This window comes from Passer domesticus, chromosome 9, assembly GCF_036417665.1.
Source record: "Passer domesticus isolate bPasDom1 chromosome 9, bPasDom1.hap1, whole genome shotgun sequence".
In the NCBI taxonomy this organism is placed as follows: Eukaryota; Metazoa; Chordata; class Aves; order Passeriformes; family Passeridae; genus Passer; species Passer domesticus.
The window spans coordinates 26,759,209-26,779,917 of NC_087482.1; the positions used below are offsets into that span (position 1 = coordinate 26,759,209).

A 20,709-nucleotide genomic window follows, 5' to 3' on the forward strand; every position below is an offset into this window, starting at 1 on the left:
GCGCCCTACTGAGAGCAAGCAAACCTAACCCTCTCCCATGACACAAATTTAGAGGGAAAAAAATATAAAATCCTTACACCACCAGCCACACTTCCCAGTGAGAAGGTTTGGAACTCTCTGCCCCGCAGCACTTCCCTGGCAGGCAGGTTCACAAAGGTGCTGGGAGCTAAGCTGTTCCCTCCTAGGGAACAGAGCCAGCCTCCCTTCAGTGGGAGAAGGCGCGGCCTCAGCTGTAGCCCCGGGTGCCTGCGGTGGCCCAGGGCACGGCCATGGCTGTCAATGTGTTGGGCTGCAGCACAGGGCAGGCCGGAGCTCAGCAGCCTCAGCAGAGCCCAGGGCCGCGGCCCTTCCCTGCCGGGGCCCAAGCCTGGCCCGGCCCGGCCCGGCCTGAGCAGCCCGGACTGGCCCAGGGGATGGGCTGCGCCCGCCCGCTGTGCCCACAGGCTGGGCCCAAGCCTTTGCAAGAGGCTTTCTCCCAGCTTGGCAAAACCTCGGCCCAGTGTCCCTGTGATGTGCTGAGAAGAGTAAAAAAACCCCTCAAACTTAACCCTGCTGCCCACCGCATGAGGGATCCCTGCACACCTTAGGAGAGGCCATCAATACTCCTTTGTGCCTCATGAGGGATCCCTGCACCCCTCAGCAGGGACCCCAAAATATCCCAGTGTGCTTCGTGACGTCCAGGCCCAGATGATTCCCCAGAAAGAAATGTGCCCTCAGCCCAGGGACGCTCAGCATGGCCTCCCCCATCCCCTCAGGGCCCCGCCGCTGGCCACAGCAGCCCCTGCCTGGCTCCTGCCTGTCCACACCGTGGCCATCCACGGCTGCTCCTGGGCATGGAGCTCAGCTACTGCTGGTGCCACGTGGGCTTTGCTGGTGCTACCATCCAGAGTTGTGACAACTCTATTTTTTTATTTAAACATAAAATGTGGGCCAAGCCCTGCCCTGGCAGACCATGGCTGCCCACCTTCAGTTCTGGCCGGGGAACAGGACCAGGGGGCTCGGGGGCAGAGGGTCTCGTTGAGGAGGGGTGGGTTTTGGGACGGCCTCATGGCGGGGATGCAGCCATGGCAGGGCAGATAGGGGCAGAAGTGAAGAGGTGGGATAAATTCTCAAGTTCTCATTGCCTGTGTTGTTAGGCTCATCTGCTGAAGACGCACTGGAGCACCTGTGAAGAGAGGAGGTGGCTGAGGCCCCAGCTGCCAGTGGCACACAGGGACCCTCCTGCACAGCAGGGCCCAGAGCTGGCAAGGCTCCCCAGCACGGCTGGAGCTGCTGGCACAGCTGGGCCCAGCTGGACAGCTGCCCCTCAAGGCCCCGGCCAGCAGGGCACGGCTCTGGGCAGGGTCCCTGGCCAGGAGTGGACACCAGAGTGCCTCTGCCTTTCAAGGGCAATCTCGGCCCTGCTCTTGCTCCTCCCCACCTCCCTCTGCCTCTGCCCCGTGCCCCTGGGGCTGCTCTTGGCCAGGCAGCCTCAGTGGGAGCCAGCACTGGCTGCTGCCCCAGTGGGGTCCCCAGGACAAGGCCCAGCAATTGAGAGGCAAATGAAAGCACTGGGCAGCAGCAGAACCCTCAGCAGAGTTCTTTGGAAAATCATGGACTGGCCACAGCTCCACTGCAGACTCTCTGGGAATGTTCCCTGACTATCAGCAGCCTTTAAAGGAAGCTGTTTGAGGTGGAGAATCGCAAAACACTCACCATTTTCTCGTCCAGCAATACCAGATTGCGGCATAGCACATCATCAGGCACAGTGCCGCACCAGCCACAATGGCAATCAACTTAATCAAACAAGGTGTTCCCCAGCAGAAAACTCTTCTCATGCTTTTCCAGATGATGTCAGAATGTGTTGAGGTGCTGGCTGCATCTGTGGGAGCAATGGGGAGCGTGAGCCCGTGCTGAGCTGCACTGCTGAGCTGGCAGCACTGTGGTTACGGGCAGGACGTTCTCACTCCCTGTTTCCCCCAGAGCTGGGGCCTGCAGGCACCTTGCTGCCCCTTGGCACAGGACTGCTCAGTACCCAAACCCCCTGAGCCTGCATTCCATAATTCCTATGTGCTGTGCCCTTGTGCTCCAGGCAACACTTGTCAAAGACATGGATAAGGAGAATGGCCAGGGTTTTGGAGCTGCTCCAGGGCCCTCCCTCCTGCACAGAGCGGCCCCTCCAGATGTGCACAGAGACTGGGAAATTGCAGGGGATCTTAGGGTGTTCATGGCCTGTGGTGCATGGATGCCTTCCCGCTGCGCCGGGCACGGTGTGTCCACATGTGCAGCCAATGCCCCCGGCTGCTGAGTCCCAGGGGAAGCATGAGGGAAATGCACCCACCACGCTGGCTGTCCACATCACTCCGGAGTTTTTCCAGATATTTGGATTCCTCCAGGGATGTACTAGCTCCTATAGGTTTCTTCTTCCTTCTTGGAGGAACTTAAGAGAAATATTTCTGTTTCCCAGCAATGGATCCCACAGAACCAGGGCTCAGCCTGCAGGGTCAGCAGGAACAAACTACTCACCCCTGTGATGGGAGCTGGGCTTGCGTGCAACATCCACCAAAGGACCTGGGAAAGTCCTCCCTGCAGACACACCTGTAACAAAACAGCCACAGAAGCTTCTGCCACCTCTGCTGATCTGCACGGGCACCACTGAGCCGCAGGAGCGGTGAGGGGATCGCACAGGGCGAGGGCACACACGTGCCTGGTTCTGTGCTGGCACCTGCAGCGATGGCCCCCTGGCCCAGCTTTGGCATCTGAGCTGGCAGCTCACCCAGGGGAAAGGCCTTGACCTACCCTCAGCATCACCCAGAGGCTCAGTAATGGGAATGCGTTGGGAATCCAAGTCATCTCCATTCACAGGATAGTCTTCGTCAACAGGATCGTCTTCGTCAACAGGATCATCTTCGTCAACAGGCTCATATTCATCATCAGGATCATCATCAGGTTCATCTGCAAGGAAAGGCAGGACTGAAGAGCTCCTGTGACACTGCAGATGATTCTCCTTTAGGCCGGAGTGGCAGTGAGGGCACCTGGGTGACTGGTGCCCTCCAAGGCACTCCCTCAGCTCTGCCTTCCACTCTGGAGCAGGGGGAGCACGTTCCTGCAGTGGCCCCACACTGGGATGGAAGGAGTCCCTTGCGGGGCAGTCGGGGAAGAAAGGACTCCCTGGAGTTGCCAACAGCTCGAAACCCGGCCCCACGCAGGGCCAGGGCTTGGCAGTGGCAGCAGGAGCAGCTCAGGCTCCCTGGGGTCGGTAAAGGAGCTGCCAAAGGCTCAGCCCCGGGGCACAGCCCTGGGCCCGGCCCCTTCCCTCTCTGCCCTTCTCCCTGGCTGCAAAAGAGCACATGGAAGGACACACTGGCATTGCACAGGGAAGGAAGATGGAAAGCTAAATGCTCCTTCCTCCCACTGACAACAATCCAGTGAGATCATTGTCGGGTACAAGAGTAGAAATTTGGAGGCCAGGATTTACAGAATCCATCAAACTTCAGAGGATCTTAAGGGAAGTGACAGAATATTACTCTGGACAATGATTACACTTAGACAATGATTATTCTGTTAGCGAAGGGTTGCTGATAACCTACCTTCACCAAGCTCCAACATCCTTAAACTTTGCTTTAACAAATGACGGAAGTCACCTTCCCAGACTAGAAAGGAGCACAGATGGGAACTGTTCCATGCTGTGCTAGGATCCCCTTGTATAGGGAACCGAGCACTGCAAGGGGGTCAGGTAATGCTGTGTGCCCGCACTGCCAAGCAGCAGAGAGGGCAGCTGAAGCCTCAGCAGGGCTCAGGCCCAGAGGTACAGCAATTACCTCCTGGGCCTGTGCCTGGCAGCGCCTCCCTTCCTGCAGCAGAGGCTGCCATGGAGCCAGTGCTTCCTCTGGGAAATGCCGCCTTCAGCACAGGCTTTCCTTCCATCTCTGCAGAAAGGAGAAGGGAGTGGCTCTTCCCCAGTGGGAATGTGGCATCTTCAGGAGGCAATGCTTGTCACCAGGTTACTGGGGCTGCTCCAGGGCCCTCCCTCCTCCAAAGAGCTGCCCCTCCAGATGTGCTCAGAGACTGGGAAATTGCAGGGGATCTCAGGGTGGGCATGGCCCATGGTGCAGTTTGGGATCCCTGTCAGCTGATGCCAAATGCCTTCCTGCAGAGGCTGGGCAGAAGCTGCAGCCAGGCCAGGCTGGGAAACAGCCCTGCAGGGCGTGAAAGCAGCAGCAGCAGCAGCTGTGGGGCAGCGAGGCTGCCATGGATCCCTTCCCACTGTGCCGGGCACGGCGTGTCCAGATGGGCAGCCAAAGCCGCCGCCTGCTGAGTCCCAGGGGAAGCAGGAGGGAAATGCACCCACCACGCTGCCTGTCCACATCACTCAGGACCCTATCCATGTCTTTGGATGCCTCCAGGGACTTCCTGTCTCCTATAGGTTTGTTCCTCCCTCTTGGAGGACTTTAAGAGAATTATTTGCATTTTCCCTGGGAGGGATCCCACAGAACCAGAGCTCAGCCTGTGGGGTCAGCAGGCACACACTACTCACCCCTGCCATGGGAGCGGGGCTTGTGTGCAGCAACCAGGAAAGGAGCCTGAAAAGTCTTTCCTGCAGACACACCTGTAACTCAACAGCCACAGAAACTCCTGTCACCTGGTGCCTATCAGGCTGTCAATGATTATTCTTTTAGGAACATTGACAACATACCAGCAGGAGGCTTAAGAGGCTGAAAATCTTCATGGAGCCAAGCTGCTGGAGAAGCCTTCTTAGCATGCTCATCTAGAGGGGAGCACAGATCTGATCAGACCCATTTCCATCGTGTGCTGGAATCCCCCTCTCCCTTAGGGAAGTGGGCACTGCAAGGGTGTCAGGTAAGGTCTTGGCTGCCAGATGTCAGTGGACAAGGCCAAAGCTGCACAAGGGCATGGGGAGCTCTGGAATGGCTCTGGTCACTCTCCACCCTCTTTGCAGGCCCTGTGCAACATCCCTGGAGGGGCGGCAGGAGTAGCCCAGGGCCCGTGGGGGCTCTGTCCCTCCCACAAAGGAAATCCACACTAAATCCTTGGGGAAGACTGCAGCAGGCAGTGCCACAAGTGTCCCTCCCTACCTCTGTCCCTCCTTCTGCGGCGACAGCTTCCCCAGCCCACATGGACATACCCAGGCCCTCTCAGGACACAATGGAGCCTTGCTCTCCCCCTCGGCCCTTTCCCCACCATGGACACCCTGTGCAGTGGCTCCCAGGTTTCAGTTTGTGTCCCCCACGCAGGGACCCCAGCAGGACTGCTCAGTACCCGAGTGCCCCTGAGCCTGCTCGGGATAATTCCCCTGGGCTGTGCCGGTCCTCTCCGGGCTCTTTCCGCATTGCCAAGCAACAGAGAGGGCAGCTGAAGCCTCAGCAGGGCTCAGGCTCAGAGGCACAGTAATTACCTCCTGGGCCTGTGCCTGGCATCGCCTCCCTTCCTGCAGCAGAGGCTGCCAATGAGCCACTGCTTCCTCCGGGAAACTCAGCCTTCAGCACAGGCTTTCCTTCCATCTCTGCAGAAAGGAGAAGGGACAGATGAATCAGGTGGGGCTGTTCCCCAATGGGAAGGCGGCATCTTCAGGAGGCAATGCTTGTTGAAGACATTAATAAGGTTCAGGAAGTCATCCAAGCTTTGGAGCGGGACTAGGACCCTCCCTCCTTCAAACCACCACCCCTCCGGAGCTGCCCAGTGACCGGGAAATTGTTTGGGCTCCCTGGCAGCTGATGCCAAATGCCTTCCTGCAGAGGCTGGGCAGAAGCTGCAGCCAGGCCAGGCTGGGAAACAGCCCTGCAAGGCATGAAAGCAGCAGCAGCAGTGGGGCAGCGAGGCTGCCATGGATCCCTTCCCACTGTGCCGGGCACGGCGTGTCCAGATGTGCAGCCAAAGCCCGCGGCTGATGAGTCCCAGGGGAAGCAGGAGGGAGATGCACCCACCACGCTGGCTGTCCACCTCACTCAGGACCCTATCGAAACCCTATGTGTTTGGATGCCGCCAGGGACTTCCTGTCTCCTCTTGGTTTGTTCCTCCCTCTTGGAGGACCTTAAGAGAAGCATTTGCATTTTCCCCGGGAGGGATCCCACAGAACCAGGGCTCAGCCTGTGGGGTCAGCAGGCACACACTACTCACCCCTGCCATGGGAGCGGGGCTTGTGTGCAGCAACCAGGAAAGGAGCCTGAAAAGTCTTTCCTGCAGACACACCTGTAACTCAACAGCCACAGAAGCTCCTGTCACCTGGTGCCTATCAGGCTGTCAATGATTATTCTTTTAGGAACATTGACAACATACCAGCAGGAGGCTTAAGAGGCTGAAAATCTTCATGGAGCCAAGCTGCTGGAGAAGCCTTCCTAGCATGCTCATCTAGAGGGGAGCACAGATCTGATCAGACCCATTTCCATCGTGTGCTGGGATCCCCCTCTGCCTTAGGGAACTGGGCACTGCAATGGGGGTCGGGTAAGGCTGTGGGAGCCAGATGTCAGTGGACAAGGCCAAAGCTGCACAGGGGCCTGGGGAGCTCTGGACTGGCGCTGGTCACTCTCCAACCTCTTTGCAGGCCCTTTGCAACATCCCTGGAGGGGTGGCTGGTGCCGCCCAGGCCCCGTGGGGGCTCTCTCCCTCCCTCAGAGGAAACCCTCCCAAAAGCCCCGGGCAAAACCATCCCCAGCGCTTCCCGGGGAGCAGGGAGCGCTGTGCTGGGAAAGGGCAGCCAGGCTGCCGGCTCACCTGCTCCCCGCGCTTGCAGCGGAGCAGCCTGGGCAGCCCTGGCAGGCAGGGCCACGGCCAGAAGCAGCAGGAGGAAGAGGCGCAGAACAAGGGCCATGCTGCCTTGCCCTCTACCAGTCCTGCAGCTCTTGCTGCCACTGCTGTCCTGACACCGCTGTGCCAACGTCAGCACCGCTGCTGCCACCGCCGCTGCTGCCGCAACAGTTGTGCTCAGGGACTGACTGCTGGTTCCTTGTGCTGCTGTGCAACCACGGGGCTCTGGCACCTCTGGCACCTCTGTGACCTCAGGGCCTGCTGAGAGCTCAGCCTGCTGTGACCCCTGAGCCTGCTGTGACCTCATGGCCAGTGCAGGATTTTGTGGGAATGGATCTCAAGATGTGCCCTTCCAGCAAGGAGAGTGTGTCCCTGCTGGTAGCTATGTGCAATCTAGCTCTTTTTCACAAGAAGTGAGTTATACAATATTGGACACGTGAGACATTTCATGGTTCTACATGCCAAAGCAATGTCATGTCCAAAATTCAGCTCACATTGGCCATTCCCACTATTGCAGGCAGCCCCTGCCCTGCCCCGCTCCCACCAAGTCCGTGCTGTGCCCTTGCTGGCCTTTGACCCCTATTTCAAAAGTGGAGGACTTGATGCCATAGCTTACAAAAGTAATGCAACACAGGCCATCAGGAGAGCTGCACACTTTAGGGGACACCCAAAACCACTGCACATCTTACGGGTATCCTCCGCCACCCTAAAATTCCCCAGTGTGCCTCACAAGAGACCCCAGACCCCTGCTCAATTTACAGGTGTCCCTCAGCCCCTGCACACCTTTCCACATACAATAAATTCCCTGCACAATTTTTGGGGGCCGTCACCCCCTTGCACAGCACAGAGATGATCCAAAGCTGCTGTGTGCCTTTAGAGGGAGCCAAACATAACACTCAGGGAGCAGCAACAGGGCTGAGCCATCTTCTGTGTGTGCTCACCAGGTGTCCTTGGGTGAACAGATGAGGCTTGGGGGGAAATGGCCACTCTGCTCATAAGAGATCTGGGGGTGCCACAGGCTCAGTCTCTGTCGGGCTCTGAGCTCACCCCTCAGGCTATGAAGGACTTCCTTCAGAGTCCAGCCTCATTCCATTGATCTCAAGGCAAGCACTTTCTAGGTGGTTTCCCTCTTTTCCTGGGCATGCCCCTGGAGGAAGAACAGGCCCAGATGATCCCCCGGAAGGAAATGTGCCCTCAGCCCAGAGATGTTCAGCATGGGCTCCCCCATCCCCTCGGGGCCCCGCCGCTGGCCACAGCAGCCCCTGCCTGGCTCCTGCCTGCCCACACCGTGGCCATCCACGGCTGCTCCTGGACATGGAGCTCAGCCAGTGCTTTTGCCAGGTGGGCTTTGCTGCTGCTACCACCAGGACACTGGGTCACAGCTGCATCTCTTTATTGCAGCAGAAGAGCTGATTTGGGAAGTGCTGTGCTGCCCCATTTCTTCAGCCCCACTAGCTGCCCACACCCACTGTGGCACTGGACCGCCCCCAGAAAACTGTCGAATCTGGGCTGTGGCTGCAGGGCACAGCTGCTCTACAGCACAGGTGGACTGCCTTGGGGGTAGGACTGCCCTGAGGGTAGGGACCAGGAACACGGAGAGGTCTTCTCTATGTTTTCCAAAGGTGATTATTCTACAGACGACCAGGGGCAGGCCAACACTGCATTAAAGGCATACACCAACTTACAATCTTGGCAGGGTCCCAGGGGAGGATCCAATCTTTAGCCAATTGGGAGAAACTGAGGGTGGAACACCAGGCGGGGAATACAATATTTAAACCAATTGGGGATTACAGGGGAGGGGAAGATCTTAAACAAACCAATGGGGTTCCGAAGGATACAAAATTGATAGGAAAATTTCTAGAGCAAGGGGCAGGCTTGAAGAGGGACTGACATGCAATGGGAGGAGGAACAGTGAACAAAAGGGCAGGTCTTTGGGGAGATGGACAAGTGGGGCAAAACCAACATCACAGGGGGGAAAGGAGCAACCCATTGGTAATAAAATATGCTATAACAATAGAAAATAAGGGGAGGGGTATAAAACTGACTGTTAGGCCGGAATTACAATCAAAGACATGAACTGCAGTGCCGAAGCTCTGAGTCAATGTTCAGTTGAGCACTTCCAAATAATTTCCTGGCAGAAACAGATAGCCAAACTTGCCCTTATCGCATGCAAACAGAGGGTTCCCCAACAGCAACCCATTCTGAGGCTCTTCTGGGCATGGGGAACTCGTGTTGTGGTGCCGGCTGCATCTGTGTGAGCGATGGAGAGCGTGAGCCCGTGCTGTGCTGCACTGCTGAGCTGGCAGCACGGTGGATACGGGCAGGACGTTCTCTGTTTCCCCCAGAGCTGGGGCCTGCAGGCACCTTGCCGGCCCTTGGCACAGGCTGTGCCACCCAACAAAGCCCAGCAGGGCCGGAGGAGAGCCCGGGGGCAGCACAGCTGCTTGGGCAGTGGCTGCTGCCAGGGACATGGGCCAAAGCCATCCCTGAGCAGCCACTGCCACCCCTGGCCCTCCCTGCCCCGTGACAGCTCCCCCAGCCCCAGGGGACAGACTGTCAAAAAGTCCACAGCCAGCAAAGAGATTGTCCCAGGAATTGTGTGCTGCTTTTCTTCCCTCCAGCTGGTTCCAAAAACATCCCTCAGACTGCTGTAAATGCCCACACGTGGTCTGATCAGCCCCTATGCTGTTCCAGTCTGCTCTCAGAAATTCTGCAACAAAGCCACTAACACATTCTAGGTTATATCTGTGAATTGCATGCTACAGTTTTCTTCATGTTTTTCCCAATACCTGGAAGTTTCTATATAAAGTAATGCCCTTGAGAATCTCTGATTCTTTTCAGGTTTTTTGGGGGGGTTTCTTTTGTTGGTTTTTTTTTTAATTGAGACAGATGAAATAGCCCTATTGGTTTTAGTTTTGGCAGGCCTGTTTTTTTTTCTCTGCATGATGGTTTACTTATTATCTGCATTTAAGCTTGTTTTTATTTATGCGTTTTTTGTTCCCCAAGGAATTTCTTTGACAGTCTTTTGTTCACTTCTTAGTTAATGTTCCATAGATGAACGGTTTGGACTCTTTTTTTATACGAATATAAAGAGCTCAGAAAGCTGAATTTTTAATGTTGATAACATTCTCTCTCTCCGCTCCTAGCCTTTACAATGATCGTTTTTGAAACATCACTGAGGATAGGTAGAGTTATTTGGGAAATAACCAATAGGCTTGGCTTAACCTGGGTATTGGATTATTATTTTCAGTGCTATAAACCTACATTGCTTCAAGGTTCACACCACGGTCCTGATTTGTGGCTCAATGCATGGATGCCTGTCTGAATTAAAACAATGTTTGTGAGGCAGCTGAAGAGCTTAGATCTCAGAGATTAAAATTTCTGGGAGGAGTAGGTGGAGGAAGAAAGGATAAAATCCTGATTCAAAGGGTTTTTTCTCACTTCTAGTATGCCAGAAGTATGGTAGACTACACTTGTCTTCAGATGTCATTTACTTACAGAACAACTCTCTACAGTGCCAGATTCCAGGAGAAATGACTCAACACTTTGCCTCCCAATGCATTAGCTTTAATTTTAGTGAGAGGTAGGCCTTAATTACAGTCCGATTAGAGCAAATCAACAAAGGAGTCTTGCCATTGTGTGAGTGGCAAGAGGAATTTGCTTGTGAACAGATGAATATGTCCCACTCAGTAATGAACAAAATTTGCCCTGACTTGGAAGAAAGTAGGCAAGGAGCAATGCAGTATTTGGGGTTTATCCAGGGATAAATGGGGCAAGAAGCTGTAACAACTTAACCTGTTTTACAGAACACAAGTACTGATATGACCAATAATGAACCCACAAGAAAGGATCTTCAGGACATTCCTTTATTTCTCTAACCAGGAATGGGCAGCAAAATGCTGGCATTTATCTGAACTGGAAGCCGTGTTGCTCTCCTTTTTCTCCTTGAGCACACTGTGTGTTATTTGCAGACTTCACTGCCCAGCCCATCAATCCTCTCATGGCCAATTGCTAAATGGCACAACTACCAAAATACAGGTGCCAGCATAATCAGCCCAGCACTAATGCATCACTGCTTTGATGGTGCACAGGAGCACAGAATGGCTTGGCTTGGAAGGGACATTTAAAGGCCATCTAGTCCCAATGCCCTGCAGTGAGCAGGGACACCTTGAACTAGGTCAGGTTGCTCAGAGCAGGAGCTTGAATGTCTGCAGGGATGGATGTCCACCTCTCTGGGCAACCTGTGCCAGGGTTTCAAAAGCAATAGTGTAAAATATGAGTTTCTTTCATCTCATCTGAATCGACCGTTATTTAGATTAAAAGCATTCCCCCTCCGTCTGGTCACAAAAGGCTCTACTAAAAATTCTGTCCCATCTCTTTACAAGCCCCCAGAAGGCCCTGAAAGGCAGCAATCAGGTCTCTCTGGAGTCTTCTCTCTTCCAGGCTGAACACTGCCACCTCTCCTAGGAGACAGCTCCTGTCTCCAAAGCAGAAGGGCTCCAGCCCTCAGAGCATTTTGTCCCTCCTCTGGACTTGATCAACTTGATCCTGCCTTGGGGACAGGATGCAGTACTCTGTCGTGGTAGAGACTGAGACACTACAAAGCAACACAGTCCATTTCCAGAAGGCTTCAAACCCTGTTTTTATTCTAGCCTGCATGCCTTTTCTGCATTCTTACAAAGCTCTTATGTTTACACTTTATTCATTGGTCACGAGAGACAAGCAAAATGCTCAATGGAATAGGGAGTTGCAGGTTTCTCTTATTTATTCTTCTTTCTTTCTTGGTTTTCATGTCAACAACATTGGTAGAAAATTCTTTTAGTTGTAAACATGGATCCTCTTATCAAACTTCTCAGTGGCTCACAGAGGTCACTGTAAAAGCTTTTCAAGAGTGTTCCTGGTACGGACTCACGTGAGCAGAGGTGGGGAATCACTGCCTTCAATTTGCTGGGCACTCTCCCTTCGATGCACATAGCTGCCTCATGTCCAGCCTCTCTTCTAGCAGTATCCCTAATCCTTCTTGGCAGAGCTGCTCTCCATCCCTTCACGTCCCAGCTTGTGAGATCAGCTGGGCTGGGACTGTGTCACAGCCCTTGGGCAGAGCAGCTGGACAGGATGAGCTCCCTCCCAAAGAAGGCAGATTCAGTTCCCCAAACAACTCCACCCTGGCCATGAGGTAACAAGCAGGCTCTGAGGTCACAGAGGTGCCAGAGGTGCCAGAGCCCCGTGGTTGCACAGCAGCACAAGGAACCAGCAGTCAGTCCTTGAGCACAACTCTTGCGGCAACAGCGGCGGTGGCAGCAGCAGTGCTGAGGTTGGGACAGCGGTGTCAGGACAGCAGTGGCAGCAAGAGCTGTGGGACTGGCAGAGGGCAAGGCAGCATGGCCCTTGTTCTGCGCCTCCTACTCCTGCTGCTCCTGGCCGTGGCCCTGCCTGCCAGGGCTGCCCAGGCTGCTCAGCTGCAAGCGTGGCGAGCAGGTGAGCCGGCAGCTTGGCTCCCCTTTCCCGGCACAGCGCTCCCTGCTCCCTGGGAAGTGCTGGGGATGGTTTTGCCCAGGGATTTGGGGAGGGTTTCCTCTGTGGAAACCCTCATGGGCCCTGGGCCCCTCCAGCCATCCCTCCAGGGATGTTGCACAGGGCCTGCAAAGAGGGTGGAGAGTGACCAGCGCCAGTCCAGAGCTCCCTAGGCCCCTGTGCAGCTTTGGCCTTGTCCACTGACATCTGGCTCCCACAGCCTTACCCAACACCCTTGCAGGGCCCTGTTCCCTAAGGGAGAGGGGAATCCCATCATGCTATGGTAATGACTGTGATCTTTGCTCCCCTCTAGATTGGGATGGTGACATGGATTACCTGGATGCCCTATTGGATGGTGGCTTGGAACCCCTGGAGATTGCTGGAGGCAAGTTCTCCATGTGCCTTTCCAGAGAAAATAATCTATGTCCATGTGGCAAGAGATCACGCATGTGCCATTTCCCTTAACATAATCTCAGGACTGAAAGATTCAGGAAGCCTTGGCCTGTTCCCTTCTGGAGCCCTGAGTGATTCCACAGGATGGCTGTCAGTGGGAGGAAGGAGCATTTAGCTGTCCATCTTCCTCTCGTAGGCAATGCCAGTGTGTCCTTCCGTGTGCTCTGTGCTGCCAGGCAGAAGAGCAGAGAGGGAAGGGGCCGGGCCCAGGGCTGTGCCCCGGGGCTGAGCCTTTGGCAGCTCCTTTGCCAGCCCCAGGGAGCCTGAGCTGCTCCTGCTGCCACTGCCACACCCTGGCCCTGCCTGGGGCTGGGTTTAGAGCTGCTGGCAACTCCAGGGAGTCCTTTCTGCCCCGACTGCCCTGCAAGGGGCTCCTTCTATGCCAGTGTGGGGCCACTCCAGGCATGAGGTCCTCGTGCCCCTGCTCCTGAGTGGAAGGCAGAGCTGAGGGAGTGCCTTGGAGGGCACCAGTCACCCAGGTGCCCTGACTGCCACTCGGGCCTAAAGGAGAAATTGAATCGTTTTCCATTAAGGTCCTCCAACATGGAAGAATGAAGACACAGGAGACAGCAAGTCTCTGGAGGCAGCCCAACTTCTGGACAAGATGCTGAGTGACCTGGAGAGATGCCGTGGTGGGTGCATTTCCCTCCTGCTTCCCCTGGGACTCAGCAGCTGGGGGCTTTGGCTGCACATCTGGACACGCCGTGCCCGGCACAGCAGGAAGGGATCCATGGCAGCCTCGCTGCTGCTGCTGCTGCTGCTTTGATGCCCTGCAGGGCTGTTTCCCAGCCTGACCTGGCTGCAGCGTCTGCCCAGCCTCTGCAGGAAGGCATTTGGCATCTGCTGCCAGGGAGCCCAAACTGCACTAAGGGCTATGCACACCATGAGATGCCCTGCAATTTTCCAGTTTCAAGCAGATTAGAAAGGGGACCGGTCTGGAGGAGGAAGGGCTGTGTGGCAGCCCCAAGAGCCTTGGCCGCTTCCTGATCATAATCCATGTCTTAGACAAGTAATACTTCCTGAAGCTGCCACCCTCCACAATGGGGAATGCTTCCACCAGATCCAGCTGTCCTTTTTCCTTTCTCCAGACGTGGACCAAAAAGCTTTACAGAAGGCAGCACTTCCTGGAGGAAGCGATGGCTCAGTGCCAGCCACCGATGCACAGAGGGAGGAGATGCCAGACAGTGCTACAGAAGGTGATTGCTCTGCCAGGCTCAGCCAGGCTCAGCAGTCCTGCTGGGCCCATTCCATGGGAGACACGTCCCAAAACCTGGGAGCAGCGGCACGGGGTGGCCATGGTGGGGAAATGGCAGAGGAGGAATGCAAGGCTCCCATGACTCCTGACAGGGTCTGACCCTGTACCTTGGGGCTGGGGGAGCTGTCACGGGGCAGGGAGGGCCAGGGGTGGCAGTGGCTGCTCAGGGATGGCTTTGGCCCGTGTCCCTGGCAGCAGCCACTGCCCAAGCAGCTGCGCTGCCCCCGGGCTCTCCTCCCGGCCTGCTGGGCTTTGTTGGCTGGCACAGCCTGTGCCAAGGGCCGGCAAGGTGCCTGCAGGCCCCAGCTCTGGGGGAAACAGAGAACGTCCTGCCCGTATCCACCGTGCTGCCAGCTCAGCAGTGCAGCACAGCACGAGCTCACGCTCCCCATTGCTCCCACAGAAGTGCTTGGCAAGTCAGACACAAACGCCCAGAATCCACAGAACACTCCAAGAATTGTCTGCCCCCCAGATGTGCGCAGGTCCTGCATGATAGGCACGGTGGTGATACTCTTCACTGTGCCACTTGTGCTGATAGGCTGCTATTTTGGCATTCGCAAGCTGTACGAGAACAGACAGTAAGTTGTTGATTTTTCTCCACAGTTTTCTTATAACTATGCTCTTAGCATAGGTAGCCTGACTGGGAGTCATGCTGCAGTGGAGTTGTGGCCAGTCCATGGTTGTCCAAATATCTCTGCTGAGAGTTCTGCTGCTGCCCAGTGCTTCCATTGGCCTCTTAATTGCTGGGCCTTGTCCTGGGGGCCCGCTGGGGCAGCAGCCAGGGCTGGCTCCCACTGAGGCTGCCTGGCCAAGAGCAGCCCCAGGGGCACAGGGCAGAGGCAGAGCAAGTTCTCCACAGTATTTTGGCAGCACAGCTCAGGACAGGTCAGGACAGAACAGTGCTTATTTTGTACCTCAGGTAAAGATTCATGGTAACAGTGGTATTGCAGGTCAAGCAAATTTGCTCCAGATCAGTGTGAAAACAAATCCAACGTGATGAAGGTTTGGCTTTGGCCTTGAGACTTTGCTCTTTGTGTGAGCCCTGCTCTGGACTGATTCCCAACCAGTCTTGGAGCAGGTTTAGGGCGAAGGCTCATCCCAGCTCTGAGCCTTGGCAGTTCTCTGGCCTCAAAGGGAGAGCTGAGGCTGTGTTGCTCGGACTTGGCTGGATGGTGACAGTGACAATCCCCCTGCCCCGTGCTCCCCTAAGTCCCAACTACCAGTGTTGCTGCAGCATGAAACCAAAAGCAGCACACAGGTCCTGGGGTAACTTTATTTGATGGTAAAACTTCCCCTCTTCATCGTCCCTGGACCCCGAACTGGGAGCACACAGTGACTTATATACAGGTGCAAGTCTCAGGGGAGGTTACCATCTTTAACAAATCAGGAGAATTGGGAGTGAAAAACAAAACAGGGAATAAAATGTATCAAAAAATAATGAATTTCAAGGGAGAAAAATGGTTTCAGTGAACTGATAAAGTTTGAAGAAATACAAAACTGACAGGGAAGATTCTGGAGGGGAGGCAGGCTCAGGGAGAAACTGGCATCTAATAAAAGGAAAAGTGAGGAAAATTCTGGGAAAAGGGCAGGGACAAAAGGAACAGCATAAGGCATAAGGAAACGACAAAATTACAAATCAAACTGTAAACATGCTAATAAAACAAAAAACACACCACAACAAGGCTGCACTGCACATGACTGGGGCTCAGGGCTCCATCATCAAAGGAATTTGAGAAATTTAAATTACTCTATTTTTACTACATGGTTTTCTTTATTAAATTAATTTACTTTTTCTAAACTTAGTGTAAAAACCCCTTATTTTCCAGTGTTTTTCCAGTTATTTGATATAGTGAATGATGGCATAATTACCTCATGACTTAATTAGAAGACTGTAAGTACTAGAAAATGAAATAATTTTGACACTCTTATGTCTTTCACAGACTCCTGAAACTTATGTTGATGTGACCAACAGAAGAGTTTTGCTCTGCTTTTAATTGAAACAAGCAGCAGAGCTGGAACCTGTTGAAGAGAGTCTCTCCACCGCTAAAGCAAACTGCCAGTGTTCTTTTATTCCAGCTCTGACCAGGAAAATAAAAATCTCTCCGCAGTAAATCCTCCTGACCAGTAACTGATATAAACTAGGCATTTGGGCTGTTTGCTGCCTAACCCCTGAGTTCCTCAGAGCTGCAGCTCCCTGTTCTCTTGGCAGACAGGGGCTGGCTATGGATGACAGTCACATCTTTGGCCTGGTGCACACCAGGTCCACACACGAGCTGAGGGATCATCCTTGCACACCCCATCCTGGAAGAACCCAGGTCATTGATGAGTCTGACACAATTTGATGCATGGCAGCAAAAGAAGGCAAAATAAAAACTAGAATAGGTATCATTCCAACCACTTTACATTGAGCTGTGTGTAATGGAGACAGGAGCTACAAGTTTCCTATTCATGCACAATTTGCTGTCTGAGAGCACTCAGTTCTCAAAGTCAAGGATCTTGCCGGTCTGTGTCTGAGATGATTTTAAAAACAAAAACAACCTTTATGTGCTACACCTGTGTATCAGAACTTCACAATAGAAATCACAAGCTAATTCTGCTGTTAAGTAAATGGGAAAAAAATCCAAAAAAACACAAAACAAAAGCAAAACTGACCAAATAAATCAGGCAAGCAAAACAACCACCAAGAAAAACCAAAACCAACAGAAAAATCCCCACAAATCCAGAAAAAGATAAAAATCAGGTGAAGGACGCAGAGATCCAAAAGCAACAAATGGGCAGAGCAACTACAGAACTGCAGAAAGGAAAGATAATAAGAAAGGAGAGATAATAAGTGGGTATGACACCAAACTAGCCAGGGGATCTGAGATACTGTTCTCACCCTTCTGGAAACAATCTGACATCAAAATAAACTGAAAATCAATGATGATGATTGTGATAATGGGTATCTCCACGTTTAGGTTTCATATATGCATTGTGTGTGAGTTTTGTTTTCCTGTGAAGTCGCATCATCTGGCAAGGAGGCTTTTCTGTCCAAAGAAAAACACTGCAGCGGAAAAGGAGGCCAGCTTGGAAAATATTAAAAATAAGAGGTAAAAATAAAGTAATTTTTAATAGTATGTTGTTTGGTTGGTTTGCTGTTTGTTCATGGGTTTTTTGCCTGTCTTTGAAAGCAGCCCCTCAGATGTTAATGCACACAGCAAGTCCTTTGTAATGGGCTGTCTTTGCAAAAAATCTGCCAATTTTGTGATACAAGGCAGAAACAGTTTCCCTTGGGCTACAGCTGGAAGGCTTAGAAATGTGTTCCAGAAACTCAGGATAGGGCAGAGTCTGAGTAAACACAATTTAATGTCATGGAGTGCAAGATGCAAGTTACCCAATGAAGTAATCAGAGCTTTTAAATGCCAAGCAGCGGGAAAGGGCTGTGCATTGGAACGACAGGGAGCAGCCACAGAGGCAGGATGGACAAGTTTCCCAGCCAAACCAGACCAAAAGTGTTATGAATAAAAAGTTATCTATTTTTTTTAAGGTTGCAGAGTTAAAACAAGTTGGACCAGTTGCTGTTAAGTTAGCTTCATTGTTAAGAGTTCTTCTTCAATTACTTGTTAATGGTTGGTGATTGACCATTGTCCCCATGAGGCTTGCCAGGGAGTGACACAGGGACCCTGCAGGTACCAGGAGAATGGGAGTGGCATCAGAGCTGGTATGCAGATGAGAAATGCATTGCACCAAATTTTGCAGTTTTCCAGGAAAACCCCTAAAAACAAGGAGCCAACATAGAACTAGGGGACCTAGGTGATGTCTAAGGATGGGAGCGTAGTCCAGTGCCTGCTTGGATCCTTTTTGCTTCTCACCCTAACCTGAAAGGATGTTGACTAGAGAGAGGACCCGAGGCGTTGGACGGAAAAGGCGGAATCTCCTAATTTCGCGTGAGGACGGAATCCCCAGCTCTGCCTGCAGACCTGCAGACACAGCTGCAACATCCTCCTCCTCCATGCCACTCCTGGGAGCTCCGGCGGCGTGGGCGCAACCCGTCGATTTCTCCCCACCTGAGCTGATTCTTTTTAATAAAGGCTTTAAAAAGGAGAAAGATCTCCTGCCCATTTATTTCAAGAAGCACTGGGAGCACAAAGGGACACAGCCAGGAGGCCCAGCAGCTCCTTGCTGAAAAGCCATTTCATGCAAGAGCTCACACTCAGAATATGAAAAGAATTTAAAATAAAAGGGTGGGGGGAGGCAGCAGGGAGGTGTCCTCAGAGGTTCAATTCTGCACTCTGCTTTTGTCACCAACATTATCCAAGTTCCTGTGCTTGTTTTCCGGGAGAATTTGCACTCAACAAAGCTTCAGTGCCTTTGATCAAATCAGTCTTAAGAGCAGCTTGGGGCTGGTCAGTCATTTAGACGTGAGCACTGCCTGGGGTCCAGGCAACAAAAAAACATTAGCTGCAGGCCACCCATACAGCTTTTCATCTTAATGAGAACAAATTTTTGCAAACAGATAGATGTTGGGAGGATTTTTGCACCATTGGGCCAAGGCACAAGGCTCTGGATCTACACAGCACTTTGGTAAGGAGGGCACCACGGGTGGGGACAATCCAGGCTGTTAGCAGTGCCCCCACCCCCTGATTAGGGACAGCACAATTGCTTTTAGAGCTCCTTAACCAGCTGGTGAAAAACTGATCTTCTTTTCATGCCCCCTGCATACTGACAGGCAAGTTGAACAGAAAATCTGCCTCTTCCCCCATGATCTCTGAGCACCAAAGCAAAGAACCAAGAAAAAAAAAGCCAAAAACACCTCAACCAATAAATTCATATAATTTTTTGCCCAGTCTACTTTTTTTTTTTTTTTTTTTTAAGAGCTTTATAAGAATGACTAAGCCAGTGCTGAATTAAGAGTGGCACATTTTATGTGCCTTCCACAAAGTGTGGGATAACTGCTGCCATGTAAAGGTGGGTGCAGGGTCAGACCCTTTACCTCAGACTCAGCCCTGCCTTCCTGAGGGACAGAAATTCATCTGTTAGAATCCCTTGGAGTGTCTGGAGCTGCTCATGGCCCTCCTGTGGATAACTGGACTGCTGTGGAGAACTGGAGAACTTTCAGCTTGGTACCTGTTATATATACTACAGTAATTCGTGGTGAAAAAAATATATGTATATATATATATAGATTAAAATATCAAACGTTGAAATCACACTAGCAGGGGAAGAGGAGATTGCCTCCCAGTGTGAGGAAACCGCAGCTGGCAGTCGGGTAGGAGGAGTGTCATTAACATAGGAAGTGAACCCAGCCGGCACAGGAGATTGTCGTTCTCACTGGTGTGAACAGGAGGAGGCCCAGCGATGATGGCCCATGGAGATGTTCATCTTAGACAGAGAGGACCATCAAGGACATACATCTGCACACGCGATTCCGGTAACCGAAGAGTGGATACACATCAGTTCCTGGACAAGGTTTTGTCCAGCACAGGACGGAGAATAGAGGCATCATGAATATGAAGGACCCTGAGGAAAGACAAAGGGACTCTTCTGGGGGCTAGAAAAAGAGTATAAGAACGGACTCTGCCAAGCGGCACTGGTGAACAGGGGGGATTGGGTGTGATAGAAGGCAGATCTGTGTTCACCCAGCTTCCATCCCGGGGTCGGTGCTGTCCTTGATTGTTGGCTGTCAGGACTGTATATTGTTTGTGAATAAATTTATATTTTATTTTTATTAAATTGGCTGGATCGATTTTTACCTGTAACAGTATTCATGTATGGGGGCCTGCAGAATCTAAGCAGCATCTTCCTTGGCCAACAACAGACTGGAAAGGAAAAACCAGCATCAGAAACATGTGAGATGGAAAACTTTGGGCTGTTTGAGATCAAAAATGTCACCTAAAAATCTCAATGGCAAAAAACATCCTTTCTCACAAGGATTCCAGTAGAACAAATGACACAGGTGTTGAAATAACAGCCAGTGCCCACAGCAATGACAATTCCTTGGTTAGGAGGGTCCCATGGAGAGTCGGCTGAGTAACGACACTCACAGCCAATGTGGCTACATGTCGTCCTCCTTTATTAAGCAACTTTGGCATATTTATCCTTCTCTATACACTGTCTCATGCCACTAGTGCTTAATGCTCATTAGTTAAGTAGCTATATTCACACATACATCTTAATTACTGATTGGTTGTCACACTATAAGCATCTTTAGCTAAGGTGTGCCAAATGAGCAGCTCCCACAACGTTCTTGGCGCATTTGGTTTCATCCTGGAATGATGCTCATTCTTCCTTGCTTATCTATTTGAGGACAGTACATGGTCTATCTTGTTCCGGTTGGAGGACGATACATGGTTTTCAGAGTGACTCTGTAATCTGCAGACCAGGCTGTCCAATTCCCGCAGGGGAATATCATGGCCTTGTTCAGCCAAGAATCCTTCTACACCTTGGAATAAAAGGCAGTGCCCACTGCAAAGACGTGTCCCTGTCCTGTGGGCTCCATAAACGACACATGAACATGTCACTTTTCCTAAGTGCTTCCTAAAACTTCTCTGCAAGAAGCACTGGAGAAGTGCATGGGGCAAGAGTACTGCAAGTGCCAGGCTCTTCTGCAGCAGAAAAGGTCTAAAAAATCAAAATTCTAGCAAGCGAAATAAATCCATCATTTATGGCTTGTAAATACTCCGATGAATCGCAGTTACTTCAGGACAAAAACAAACACAGGGAAAACTTTCCCAAGTACGGTTTCATGACAAGATTCCCGTTTG

The 20,709-nt window shown here is 52.3% G+C and overlaps 1 protein-coding gene and 1 long non-coding RNA gene across 2 annotated transcripts in view; both read right to left on the minus strand.

Moving 5' to 3' along the window:
* The window catches only part of LOC135307302 (uncharacterized), a 126,353-nt gene that overhangs the window by 33,983 nt on the left and 71,661 nt on the right, over positions 1-20,709 (minus strand). The gene's annotated exons all lie outside the window — the stretch shown is intronic.
* Positions 1,016-2,393, minus strand: LOC135307669 (uncharacterized). Its single transcript, XR_010368359.1, has 3 exons — positions 2,321-2,393; positions 1,696-1,861; positions 1,016-1,165 (listed from the first exon to the last, which is right to left on the minus strand). It is a non-coding gene; the product is annotated as an uncharacterized LOC135307669 (long non-coding RNA).